Consider the following 12,950-nt stretch of genomic DNA (forward strand, 5'->3'; position numbering starts at 1 on the left):
TAGACCTGTGGGCGACAGCCGGCGACCTAAATTTCCCGGACTTGCCAGCAAGGGAGGTCCTAAATGAAAAGCTTGTGCTCTACGGGGTGAGCCACCAGAAGTCAACCTACAAAGACTTCGGAAAGCAGTGGCTCACCCTCGCCGCCATCAAAGACGCTATCTGGACCTCCCGCAACTTGCTGGTAAGGAGGCACAGACAGATCCCCCCCGTGGCTGTGATCCGAATGGCTGCAGCAACCCTGGCAGCTGCAAGCGGCAGGCCAAGGACACAGCCACAAAGAAGAATCGTCTGTGCCCACCCGGAGGTGGCACCCGGAGCTTCACGGAAAAGGTCTCGGCAGCGGCAGCCTGACTCTCCGAGAGAAGAAGGAGGAGACAGAGAAGACGGATAAGGGTCTGAGGGTACCCTGACAGTGTCCTGGAGATTAGCTGTCTGGGAGAGTGGGATGTAGAGACCATTGATAAGGACTCACTGCGCTCCTGTACAACAGAAGACATTGAAGCTTCTTTTTTATGATATTTTAAAATGTTTTGTAGAAATTTTACACATTTTACTGCCCACAGCACTAGTTTTTAACAAAAACAAAAAGTTAATTGAACACTTTTATATTAAATGTGGTGTGTATTTTACATTTTTTTTAAAGGGCAGTTTTCAAAAATAATGAAATGTGGTGAAATTTTGTATTAGTGACAATAAACAGTTTCAAAAAAAAAAAAAAAATCTGTTCTTATCAGTTTAATATCTGATACGTCCCCCAACAGGGGACTAAATATTAAATTGCTTTTTGGAACAGGGAGCTGCGATTGGGGCTTGCGCCATCCGCTCCACGCATCGACCTGGTATTTACAGCGCTTCCAGGAACGGTGCACTTCTCCTTCTTGTGTAAACAGCAACAGCAGACTCTGGCAGGGTGCATCTTGTGGATGATGCTGAAAGAAATGCACTGAACGTGCTCACGTTTGGTGCCCCCTGAGCAGTAATTCTGCAGAGGAAATGGCTCGTGGTAGCAGGACACTGTGTCTGCGCACTCCGTGGACCCCATTTCCCTCGCAGCAGCCGGTCTCCAGAGGGTGTCAGCCACTTTTTGTCAGCCTTGCCTCCTGCAGTCTCCCACCGGCTCCTGATGCTCAGGTTTCGTGCGCGCTTCCCGGGGCCCTGTGAGTGTCGCATTGATCAACTGCTGGATGGAATCTGACACGATGATCTTGTCTGGTGGAGGCCTTCCAAGTTTCCTCCACAAACCAGTGGCATAAGGGGCTTTTCCGTCTTCCGTTTGGCTTCTCAGGGTCGGGTTTGGTGGCCCTTTGTGTGTTGGCTGTGACAAAAAAAGGAAAAAAAAAAAAAAAAAACCACGTGGGATAGCCACAGGCGGTCAGAGCCTGTAAATTGTGCGTCTGCCACCCTCGGTGAGTGAGTGACCCGGTATTTTCTGCTCTCTTGTTTGCGCTTCTGACAGCTTCTGGCTCGGGTTCCAGTGGGCGAAGGGACTCAAAGTGCAGGAGCTGGCCTGTGCGGGTAGGTTTACCATGAACCACAATGTTGTGGCTTCCATCTTGGGTGTCGCTGCTTGCCTTCCTTGGACATAAAGATCCGAAGCGGTTGCCTCTGCGGCTGGGAAGGCCGCTGAGAGCGACAACAGCAATTTGAGCCGCTTCCGCTTGAGTTGGACGGTTGTTTCTGACGGCCACCTGGTCCGCTGTGGCCAGTGGTTCCGGTGTGCCGGTAAAGTGGAGGCGCTTGGCCGACGCCCCTTTCTCTGCCTGGTTGCCGTTTTTCATTGAGGTTTCCTGACTGAGAGCAGATCGGCCTCTCGGCTGGTTGGTTGGTTGTCTCCCGCGGACGGGCAGACCTTTCCAGCAAGCGTACAAGGTAGTGCTGGCCTGGTCGTTTCTTGCTCGAGTCCGGCTGCACTCGCAAGCCAAGGAGCTCGGCACGGCGCTGCACCTGCCTCTTGTTTTAAACACGGGATCAGGGGAGAGCGCGAACGCAGTCCCCCACTATCACAAATTATGCAGTCGAGATTCCCACATTTGGGGAATTCGCAGAGGTCAGCTCAGCCCATGTGCAATGGCTGAGCCTCGCCCTGGGTGAACCACCTTCTTGATCATGGTATCTCCCCTGCCAGGTAAGTATGAATTGGACCGGTCTCGCCCGGAGGAGTCTCTCGCACATGCCACATGCTAAGTGGTGGTCTCATCAGGTCGCCCGCAACAAGCCCAGCCACTGGACCTGTGTCCAAATTCAGAGAACGTACTCTGGTTGTCTCAAGGAGTCGGTCTGTGTGGCTCTCGTGTGACTTCATTCTGAGCAAAGGCAGCGGCAGCAAGTGGCTTAGTGCAGTTGCTGCAGACGTTCAATGGGGAGACTGGAGTACTGACTCCACGTGCCTAGTCACACCATGTAACATGAGAGGCCAATATGTTTAACCCTGACACGTGTAGACATGCGAGGTCGTCATGAGTCAGTGGGTTGTCAGGTTCAAACTCCTGTGACACTTGTAAAAAAACACTCAAATGCAGGAATACAGAAGAGACAGACAACAATATTCAAAGTTACTCGCAGCGAGGACAGTGAAACCACATACCCAGTGGCATGCCGCTCCACTGTGAATATGCAGTTCACGCCCCTCTCGTTTTATTCTCTTTCAGGGGTCCCCTACGGCATGGTCGTGCAACACTGGGGGGAGGCAGTTGTACAAGCTGTGTCTGTTTGTCTATGTGTGTGTGTGTGTGTGTGTGAGAGAGTAATTACTTTCATTGTTTTACGAGTTCTTTTCTTGACACATTCTTGCAGGATTAACGTGAACATCTGCAGGGTCGCTGTTGGCGCTTCCAGGCACCTCCAGGACCTGGGGCTCGCTGGGGGTCTCTGATCAGGGTCACGGGCACATTTCTTCTTCAGCACATTCAAACACTTTCTATTGTCTAAGCGAATGGATATAAGGGTGATAACTGACGCTATGTTTGTTCCGTCTACATTTTATTCGAACATGCGTGCAACCGGTCCTTTAGCTTGTCATGCCGGAAGTGCCCTCCTCCCCTACGAGCGCCCATCGGCATCGCTTCTCGGCCTTTTGGCTAAGATCAAGTGTAGTATCTGTTCTTATCAGTTTAATATCTGATACGTCCCCCAACAGGGGACTAAATATTAAATTGCTTTTTGGAACAGGGAGCTGCGATTGGGGCTTGCGCCATCCGCTCCACACATCGACCTGGTATTGCAGCGCTTCCAGGAACGGTGCACTTCTCCTTCTTGTGTAAACAGCAACAGCAGACTCTGGCAGGGTGCATCTTGTGGATGATGCTGAAAGAAATGCACTGAACGTGCTCACGTTTGGTGCCCCCTGAGCAGTAATTCTGCAGAGGAAATGGCTCGTGGTAGCGGGGCACTGTGTCTGCGCACTCCGTGGACCCCATTTCCCTCGCAGCAGCCGGTCTCCAGAGGGTGTCAGCCACTTTTTGTCAGCCTTGCCTCCTGCAGTCTCCCACCGGCTCCTGATGCTCAGGTTTCGTGCGCGCTTCCCGGGGCCCTGTGAGTGTCGCATTGATCAACTGCTGGATGGAATCTGACACGATGATCTTGTCTGGTGGAGGCCTTCCAAGTTTCCTCCACAAACCAGTGGCATAAGGGGCTTTTCCGTCTTCCGTTTGGCTTCTCAGGGTCGGGTTTGGTGGCCCTTTGTGTGTTGGCTGTGACAAAAAAAGGAAAAAAAAAAAAAAAACCACGTGGGATAGCCACAGGCGGTCAGAGCCTGTAAATTGTGCGTCTGCCACCCTCGGTGAGTGAGTGACCCGGTATTTTCTGCTCTCTTGTTTGCGCTTCTGACAGCTTCTGGCTCGGGTTCCAGTGGGCGAAGGGACTCAAAGTGCAGGAGCTGGCCTGTGCGGGTAGGTTTACCATGAACCACAATGTTGTGGCTTCCATCTTGGGTGTCGCTGCTTGCCTTCCTTGGACATAAAGATCCGAAGCGGTTGCCTCTGCGGCTGGGAAGGCCGCTGAGAGCGACAACAGCAATTTGAGCCGCTTCCGCTTGAGTTGGACGGTTGTTTCTGACGGCCACCTGGTCCGCTGTGGCCAGTGGTTCCGGTGTGCCGGTAAAGTGGAGGCGCTTGGCCGACGCCCCTTTCTCTGCCTGGTTGCCGTTTTTCATTGAGGTTTCCTGACTGAGAGCAGATCGGCCTCTCGGCTGGTTGGTTGGTTGTCTCCCGCGGACGGGCAGACCTTTCCAGCAAGCGTACAAGGTAGTGCTGGCCTGGTCGTTTCTTGCTCGAGTCCGGCTGCACTCGCAAGCCAAGGAGCTCGGCACGGCGCTGCACCTGCCTCTTGTTTTAAACACGGGATCAGGGGAGAGCGCGAACGCAGTCCCCCACTATCACAAATTATGCAGTCGAGATTCCCACATTTGGGGAATTCGCAGAGGTCAGCTCAGCCCATGTGCAATGGCTGAGCCTCGCCCTGGGTGAACCACCTTCTTGATCATGGTATCTCCCCTGCCAGGTAAGTATGAATTGGACCGGTCTCGCCCGGAGGAGTCTCTCGCACATGCCACATGCTAAGTGGTGGTCTCATCAGGTCGCCCGCAACAAGCCCAGCCACTGGACCTGTGTCCAAATTCAGAGAACGTACTCTGGTTGTCTCAAGGAGTCGGTCTGTGTGGCTCTCGTGTGACTTCATTCTGAGCAAAGGCAGCGGCAGCAAGTGGCTTAGTGCAGTTGCTGCAGACGTTCAATGGGGAGACTGGAGTACTGACTCCACGTGCCTAGTCACACCATGTAACATGAGAGGCCAATATGTTTAACCCTGACACGTGTAGACATGCGAGGTCGTCATGAGTCAGTGGGTTGTCAGGTTCAAACTCCTGTGACACTTGTAAAAAAACACTCAAATGCAGGAATACAGAAGAGACAGACAACAATATTCAAAGTTACTCGCAGCGAGGACAGTGAAACCACATACCCAGTGGCATGCCGCTCCACTGTGAATATGCAGTTCACGCCCCTCTCGTTTTATTCTCTTTCAGGGGTCCCCTACGGCATGGTCGTGCAACACTGGGGGGAGGCAGTTGTACAAGCTGTGTCTGTTTGTCTATGTGTGTGTGTGTGTGTGTGTGAGAGAGTAATTACTTTCATTGTTTTACGAGTTCTTTTCTTGACACATTCTTGCAGGATTAACGTGAACATCTGCAGGGTCGCTGTTGGCGCTTCCAGGCACCTCCAGGACCTGGGGCTCGCTGGGGGTCTCTGATCAGGGTCACGGGCACATTTCTTCTTCAGCACATTCAAACACTTTCTATTGTCTAAGCGAATGGATATAAGGGTGATAACTGACGCTATGTTTGTTCCGTCTACATTTTATTCGAACATGCGTGCAACCGGTCCTTTAGCTTGTCATGCCGGAAGTGCCCTCCTCCCCTACGAGCGCCCATCGGCATCGCTTCTCGGCCTTTTGGCTAAGATCAAGTGTAGTATCTGTTCTTATCAGTTTAATATCTGATACGTCCCCCAACAGGGGACTAAATATTAAATTGCTTTTTGGAACAGGGAGCTGCGATTGGGGCTTGCGCCATCCGCTCCACGCATCGACCTGGTATTGCAGCGCTTCCAGGAACGGTGCACTTCTCCTTCTTGTGTAAACAGCAACAGCAGACTCTGGCAGGGTGCATCTTGTGGATGATGCTGAAAGAAATGCACTGAACGTGCTCACGTTTGGTGCCCCCTGAGCAGTAATTCTGCAGAGGAAATGGCTCGTGGTAGCGGGGCACTGTGTCTGCGCACTCCGTGGACCCCATTTCCCTCGCAGCAGCCGGTCTCCAGAGGGTGTCAGCCACTTTTTGTCAGCCTTGCCTCCTGCAGTCTCCCACCGGCTCCTGATGCTCAGGTTTCGTGCGCGCTTCCCGGGGCCCTGTGAGTGTCGCATTGATCAACTGCTGGATGGAATCTGACACGATGATCTTGTCTGGTGGAGGCCTTCCAAGTTTCCTCCACAAACCAGTGGCATAAGGGGCTTTTCCGTCTTCCGTTTGGCTTCTCAGGGTCGGGTTTGGTGGCCCTTTGTGTGTTGGCTGTGACAAAAAAAGGAAAAAAAAAAAAAAAAAACCACGTGGGATAGCCACAGGCGGTCAGAGCCTGTAAATTGTGCGTCTGCCACCCTCGGTGAGTGAGTGACCCGGTATTTTCTGCTCTCTTGTTTGCGCTTCTGACAGCTTCTGGCTCGGGTTCCAGTGGGCGAAGGGACTCAAAGTGCAGGAGCTGGCCTGTGCGGGTAGGTTTACCATGAACCACAATGTTGTGGCTTCCATCTTGGGTGTCGCTGCTTGCCTTCCTTGGACATAAAGATCCGAAGCGGTTGCCTCTGCGGCTGGGAAGGCCGCTGAGAGCGACAACAGCAATTTGAGCCGCTTCCGCTTGAGTTGGACGGTTGTTTCTGACGGCCACCTGGTCCGCTGTGGCCAGTGGTTCCGGTGTGCCGGTAAAGTGGAGGCGCTTGGCCGACGCCCCTTTCTCTGCCTGGTTGCCGTTTTTCATTGAGGTTTCCTGACTGAGAGCAGATCGGCCTCTCGGCTGGTTGGTTGGTTGTCTCCCGCGGACGGGCAGACCTTTCCAGCAAGCGTACAAGGTAGTGCTGGCCTGGTCGTTTCTTGCTCGAGTCCGGCTGCACTCGCAAGCCAAGGAGCTCGGCACGGCGCTGCACCTGCCTCTTGTTTTAAACACGGGATCAGGGGAGAGCGCGAACGCAGTCCCCCACTATCACAAATTATGCAGTCGAGATTCCCACATTTGGGGAATTCGCAGAGGTCAGCTCAGCCCATGTGCAATGGCTGAGCCTCGCCCTGGGTGAACCACCTTCTTGATCATGGTATCTCCCCTGCCAGGTAAGTATGAATTGGACCGGTCTCGCCCGGAGGAGTCTCTCGCACATGCCACATGCTAAGTGGTGGTCTCATCAGGTCGCCCGCAACAAGCCCAGCCACTGGACCTGTGTCCAAATTCAGAGAACGTACTCTGGTTGTCTCAAGGAGTCGGTCTGTGTGGCTCTCGTGTGACTTCATTCTGAGCAAAGGCAGCGGCAGCAAGTGGCTTAGTGCAGTTGCTGCAGACGTTCAATGGGGAGACTGGAGTACTGACTCCACGTGCCTAGTCACACCATGTAACATGAGAGGCCAATATGTTTAACCCTGACACGTGTAGACATGCGAGGTCGTCATGAGTCAGTGGGTTGTCAGGTTCAAACTCCTGTGACACTTGTAAAAAAACACTCAAATGCAGGAATACAGAAGAGACAGACAACAATATTCAAAGTTACTCGCAGCGAGGACAGTGAAACCACATACCCAGTGGCATGCCGCTCCACTGTGAATATGCAGTTCACGCCCCTCTCGTTTTATTCTCTTTCAGGGGTCCCCTACGGCATGGTCGTGCAACACTGGGGGGAGGCAGTTGTACAAGCTGTGTCTGTTTGTCTATGTGTGTGTGTGTGTGTGAGAGTAATTACTTTCATTGTTTTACGAGTTCTTTTCTTGACACATTCTTGCAGGATTAACGTGAACATCTGCAGGGTCGCTGTTGGCGCTTCCAGGCACCTCCAGGACCTGGGGCTCGCTGGGGGTCTCTGATCAGGGTCACGGGCACATTTCTTCTTCAGCACATTCAAACACTTTCTATTGTCTAAGCGAATGGATATAAGGGTGATAACTGACGCTATGTTTGTTCCGTCTACATTTTATTCGAACATGCGTGCAACCGGTCCTTTAGCTTGTCATGCCGGAAGTGCCCTCCTCCCCTACGAGCGCCCATCGGCATCGCTTCTCGGCCTTTTGGCTAAGATCAAGTGTAGTATCTGTTCTTATCAGTTTAATATCTGATACGTCCCCCAACAGGGGACTAAATATTAAATTGCTTTTTGGAACAGGGAGCTGCGATTGGGGCTTGCGCCATCCGCTCCACGCATCGACCTGGTATTGCAGCGCTTCCAGGAACGGTGCACTTCTCCTTCTTGTGTAAACAGCAACAGCAGACTCTGGCAGGGTGCATCTTGTGGATGATGCTGAAAGAAATGCACTGAACGTGCTCACGTTTGGTGCCCCCTGAGCAGTAATTCTGCAGAGGAAATGGCTCGTGGTAGCGGGGCACTGTGTCTGCGCACTCCGTGGACCCCATTTCCCTCGCAGCAGCCGGTCTCCAGAGGGTGTCAGCCACTTTTTGTCAGCCTTGCCTCCTGCAGTCTCCCACCGGCTCCTGATGCTCAGGTTTCGTGCGCGCTTCCCGGGGCCCTGTGAGTGTCGCATTGATCAACTGCTGGATGGAATCTGACACGATGATCTTGTCTGGTGGAGGCCTTCCAAGTTTCCTCCACAAACCAGTGGCATAAGGGGCTTTTCCGTCTTCCGTTTGGCTTCTCAGGGTCGGGTTTGGTGGCCCTTTGTGTGTTGGCTGTGACAAAAAAAGGAAAAAAAAAAAAAAAAAACCACGTGGGATAGCCACAGGCGGTCAGAGCCTGTAAATTGTGCGTCTGCCACCCTCGGTGAGTGAGTGATCCGGTATTTTCTGCTCTCTTGTTTGCGCTTCTGACAGCTTCTGGCTCGGGTTCCAGTGGGCGAAGGGACTCAAAGTGCAGGAGCTGGCCTGTGCGGGTAGGTTTACCATGAACCACAATGTTGTGGCTTCCATCTTGGGTGTCGCTGCTTGCCTTCCTTGGACATAAAGATCCGAAGCGGTTGCCTCTGCGGCTGGGAAGGCCGCTGAGAGCGACAACAGCAATTTGAGCCGCTTCCGCTTGAGTTGGACGGTTGTTTCTGACGGCCACCTGGTCCGCTGTGGCCAGTGGTTCCGGTGTGCCGGTAAAGTGGAGGCGCTTGGCCGACGCCCCTTTCTCTGCCTGGTTGCCGTTTTTCATTGAGGTTTCCTGACTGAGAGCAGATCGGCCTCTCGGCTGGTTGGTTGGTTGTCTCCCGCGGACGGGCAGACCTTTCCAGCAAGCGTACAAGGTAGTGCTGGCCTGGTCGTTTCTTGCTCGAGTCCGGCTGCACTCGCAAGCCAAGGAGCTCGGCACCTGCCTCTTGTTTTAAACACGGGATCAGGGGAGAGCGCGAACGCAGTCCCCCACTATCACAAATTATGCAGTCGAGATTCCCACATTTGGGGAATTCGCAGAGGTCAGCTCAGCCCATGTGCAATGGCTGAGCCTCGCCCTGGGTGAACCACCTTCTTGATCATGGTATCTCCCCTGCCAGGTAAGTATGAATTGGACCGGTCTCGCCCGGAGGAGTCTCTCGCACATGCCACATGCTAAGTGGTGGTCTCATCAGGTCCCCCGCAACAAGCCCAGCCACTGGACCTGTGTCCAAATTCAGAGAACGTACTCTGGTTGTCTCAAGGAGTCGGTCTGTGTGGCTCTCGTGTGACTTCATTCTGAGCAAAGGCAGCGGCAGCAAGTGGCTTAGTGCAGTTGCTGCAGACGTTCAATGGGGAGACTGGAGTACTGACTCCACGTGCCTAGTCACACCATGTAACATGAGAGGCCAATATGTTTAACCCTGACACGTGTAGACATGCGAGGTCGTCATGAGTCAGTGGGTTGTCAGGTTCAAACTCCTGTGACACTTGTAAAAAAACACTCAAATGCAGGAATACAGAAGAGACAGACAACAATATTCAAAGTTACTCGCAGCGAGGACAGTGAAACCACATACCCAGTGGCATGCCGCTCCACTGTGAATATGCAGTTCACGCCCCTCTCGTTTTATTCTCTTTCAGGGGTCCCCTACGGCATGGTCGTGCAACACTGGGGGGAGGCAGTTGTACAAGCTGTGTCTGTTTGTCTATGTGTGTGTGTGTGTGTGTGTGTGAGAGTAATTACTTTCATTGTTTTACGAGTTCTTTTCTTGACACATTCTTGCAGGATTAACGTGAACATCTGCAGGGTCGCTGTTGGCGCTTCCAGGCACCTCCAGGACCTGGGGCTCGCTGGGGGTCTCTGATCAGGGTCACGGGCACATTTCTTCTTCAGCACATTCAAACACTTTCTATTGTCTAAGCGAATGGATATAAGGGTGATAACTGACGCTATGTTTGTTCCGTCTACATTTTATTCGAACATGCGTGCAACCGGTCCTTTAGCTTGTCATGCCGGAAGTGCCCTCCTCCCCTACGAGCGCCCATCGGCATCGCTTCTCGGCCTTTTGGCTAAGATCAAGTGTAGTATCTGTTCTTATCAGTTTAATATCTGATACGTCCCCCAACAGGGGACTAAATATTAAATTGCTTTTTGGAACAGGGAGCTGCGATTGGGGCTTGCGCCATCCGCTCCACGCATCGACCTGGTATTGCAGCGCTTCCAGGAACGGTGCACTTCTCCTTCTTGTGTAAACAGCAGCAGCAGACTCTGGCAGGGTGCATCTTGTGGATGATGCTGAAAGAAATGCACTGAACGTGCTCACGTTTGGTGCCCCCTGAGCAGTAATTCTGCAGAGGAAATGGCTCGTGGTAGCGGGGCACTGTGTCTGCGCACTCCGTGGACCCCATTTCCCTCGCAGCAGCCGGTCTCCAGAGGGTGTCAGCCACTTTTTGTCAGCCTTGCCTCCTGCAGTCTCCCACCGGCTCCTGATGCTCAGGTTTCGTGCGCGCTTCCCGGGGCCCTGTGAGTGTCGCATTGATCAACTGCTGGATGGAATCTGACACGATGATCTTGTCTGGTGGAGGCCTTCCAAGTTTCCTCCACAAACCAGTGGCATAAGGGGCTTTTCCGTCTTCCGTTTGGCTTCTCAGGGTCGGGTTTGGTGGCCCTTTGTGTGTTGGCTGTGACAAAAAAAGGAAAAAAAAAAAAAAAAACCACGTGGGATAGCCACAGGCGGTCAGAGCCTGTAAATTGTGCGTCTGCCACCCTCGGTGAGTGAGTGACCCGGTATTTTCTGCTCTCTTGTTTGCGCTTCTGACAGCTTCTGGCTCGGGTTCCAGTGGGCGAAGGGACTCAAAGTGCAGGAGCTGGCCTGTGCGGGTAGGTTTACCATGAACCACAATGTTGTGGCTTCCATCTTGGGTGTCGCTGCTTGCCTTCCTTGGACATAAAGATCCGAAGCGGTTGCCTCTGCGGCTGGGAAGGCCGCTGAGAGCGACAACAGCAATTTGAGCCGCTTCCGCTTGAGTTGGACGGTTGTTTCTGACGGCCACCTGGTCCGCTGTGGCCAGTGGTTCCGGTGTGCCGGTAAAGTGGAGGCGCTTGGCCGACGCCCCTTTCTCTGCCTGGTTGCCGTTTTTCATTGAGGTTTCCTGACTGAGAGCAGATCGGCCTCTCGGCTGGTTGGTTGGTTGTCTCCCGCGGACGGGCAGACCTTTCCAGCAAGCGTACAAGGTAGTGCTGGCCTGGTCGTTTCTTGCTCGAGTCCGGCTGCACTCGCAAGCCAAGGAGCTCGGCACGGCGCTGCACCTGCCTCTTGTTTTAAACACGGGATCAGAGGAGAGCGCGAACGCAGTCCCCCACTATCACAAATTATGCAGTCGAGATTCCCACATTTGGGGAATTCGCAGAGGTCAGCTCAGCCCATGTGCAATGGCTGAGCCTCGCCCTGGGTGAACCACCTTCTTGATCATGGTATCTCCCCTGCCAGGTAAGTATGAATTGGACCGGTCTCGCCCGGAGGAGTCTCTCGCACATGCCACATGCTAAGTGGTGGTCTCATCAGGTCGCCCGCAACAAGCCCAGCCACTGGACCTGTGTCCAAATTCAGAGAACGTACTCTGGTTGTCTCAAGGAGTCGGTCTGTGTGGCTCTCGTGTGACTTCATTCTGAGCAAAGGCAGCGGCAGCAAGTGGCTTAGTGCAGTTGCTGCAGACGTTCAATGGGGAGACTGGAGTACTGACTCCACGTGCCTAGTCACACCATGTAACATGAGAGGCCAATATGTTTAACCCTGACACGTGTAGACATGCGAGGTCGTCATGAGTCAGTGGGTTGTCAGGTTCAAACTCCTGTGACACTTGTAAAAAAACACTCAAATGCAGGAATACAGAAGAGACAGACAACAATATTCAAAGTTACTCGCAGCGAGGACAGTGAAACCACATACCCAGTGGCATGCCGCTCCACTGTGAATATGCAGTTCACGCCCCTCTCGTTTTATTCTCTTTCAGGGGTCCCCTACGGCATGGTCGTGCAACACTGGGGGGAGGCAGTTGTACAAGCTGTGTCTGTTTGTCTATGTGTGTGTGTGTGTGTGTGTGTGTGTGAGAGTAATTACTTTCATTGTTTTACGAGTTCTTTTCTTGACACATTCTTGCAGGATTAACGTGAACATCTGCAGGGTCGCTGTTGGCGCTTCCAGGCACCTCCAGGACCTGGGGCTCGCTGGGGGTCTCTGATCAGGGTCACGGGCACATTTCTTCTTCAGCACATTCAAACACTTTCTATTGTCTAAGCGAATGGATATAAGGGTGATAACTGACGCTATGTTTGTTCCGTCTACATTTTATTCGAACATGCGTGCAACCGGTCCTTTAGCTTGTCATGCCGGAAGTGCCCTCCTCCCCTACGAGCGCCCATCGGCATCGCTTCTCGGCCTTTTGGCTAAGATCAAGTGTAGTATCTGTTCTTATCAGTTTAATATCTGATACGTCCCCCAACAGGGGACTAAATATTAAATTGCTTTTTGGAACAGGGAGCTGCGATTGGGGCTTGCGCCATCCGCTCCACGCATCGACCTGGTATTGCAGCGCTTCCAGGAACGGTGCACTTCTCCTTCTTGTGTAAACAGCAACAGCAGACTCTGGCAGGGTGCATCTTGTGGATGATGCTGAAAGAAATGCACTGAACGTGCTCACGTTTGGTGCCCCCTGAGCAGTAATTCTGCAGAGGAAATGGCTCGTGGTAGCGGGGCACTGTGTCTGCGCACTCCGTGGACCCCATTTCCCTCGCAGCAGCCGGTCTCCAGAGGGTGTCAGCCACTTTTTGTCAGCCT

The 12,950-nt window shown here is 53.0% G+C and overlaps 10 non-coding genes and 1 pseudogene across 10 annotated transcripts; 6 read left to right on the forward strand and 5 right to left on the reverse strand.

Annotated features, from left to right (window-relative positions):
- Window positions 1–695: 695 nt before the first annotated feature.
- LOC131119761 (U2 spliceosomal RNA) lies at window positions 696–875 on the forward strand (annotated as a pseudogene).
- Window positions 876–1,970: 1,095 nt separating this feature from the next.
- Window positions 1,971–2,134, reverse strand: LOC131119720 (U1 spliceosomal RNA). Its single transcript, XR_009126449.1, has one exon. It is a non-coding gene; the product is annotated as a U1 spliceosomal RNA (small nuclear RNA).
- Window positions 2,135–3,058: 924 nt separating this feature from the next.
- Window positions 3,059–3,249, forward strand: LOC131119757 (U2 spliceosomal RNA). The gene has a single exon (XR_009126483.1). It is a non-coding gene; the product is annotated as a U2 spliceosomal RNA (small nuclear RNA).
- Window positions 3,250–4,342: 1,093 nt separating this feature from the next.
- On the reverse strand, window positions 4,343–4,506 carry LOC131119721 (U1 spliceosomal RNA). Its single transcript, XR_009126450.1, has one exon. It is a non-coding gene; the product is annotated as a U1 spliceosomal RNA (small nuclear RNA).
- A 924-nt stretch (window positions 4,507–5,430) lies between these two features.
- LOC131119741 (U2 spliceosomal RNA) lies at window positions 5,431–5,621 on the forward strand. Its single transcript, XR_009126468.1, has one exon. It is a non-coding gene; the product is annotated as a U2 spliceosomal RNA (small nuclear RNA).
- A 1,095-nt stretch (window positions 5,622–6,716) lies between these two features.
- Window positions 6,717–6,880, reverse strand: LOC131119723 (U1 spliceosomal RNA). Its single transcript, XR_009126451.1, has one exon. It is a non-coding gene; the product is annotated as a U1 spliceosomal RNA (small nuclear RNA).
- A 918-nt stretch (window positions 6,881–7,798) lies between these two features.
- Window positions 7,799–7,989, forward strand: LOC131119743 (U2 spliceosomal RNA). The gene has a single exon (XR_009126470.1). It is a non-coding gene; the product is annotated as a U2 spliceosomal RNA (small nuclear RNA).
- Window positions 7,990–9,074: 1,085 nt separating this feature from the next.
- LOC131119724 (U1 spliceosomal RNA) lies at window positions 9,075–9,238 on the reverse strand. Its single transcript, XR_009126452.1, has one exon. It is a non-coding gene; the product is annotated as a U1 spliceosomal RNA (small nuclear RNA).
- A 924-nt stretch (window positions 9,239–10,162) lies between these two features.
- Window positions 10,163–10,353, forward strand: LOC131119744 (U2 spliceosomal RNA). Its single transcript, XR_009126471.1, has one exon. It is a non-coding gene; the product is annotated as a U2 spliceosomal RNA (small nuclear RNA).
- A 1,094-nt stretch (window positions 10,354–11,447) lies between these two features.
- LOC131119734 (U1 spliceosomal RNA) lies at window positions 11,448–11,611 on the reverse strand. Its single transcript, XR_009126462.1, has one exon. It is a non-coding gene; the product is annotated as a U1 spliceosomal RNA (small nuclear RNA).
- A 928-nt stretch (window positions 11,612–12,539) lies between these two features.
- LOC131119745 (U2 spliceosomal RNA) lies at window positions 12,540–12,730 on the forward strand. Its single transcript, XR_009126472.1, has one exon. It is a non-coding gene; the product is annotated as a U2 spliceosomal RNA (small nuclear RNA).
- The last annotated feature ends 220 nt before the right edge of the window (window positions 12,731–12,950 follow it).

This window comes from Doryrhamphus excisus, unplaced genomic scaffold (assembly GCF_030265055.1).
Source record: "Doryrhamphus excisus isolate RoL2022-K1 unplaced genomic scaffold, RoL_Dexc_1.0 HiC_scaffold_37, whole genome shotgun sequence".
In the NCBI taxonomy this organism is placed as follows: Eukaryota; Metazoa; Chordata; class Actinopteri; order Syngnathiformes; family Syngnathidae; genus Doryrhamphus; species Doryrhamphus excisus.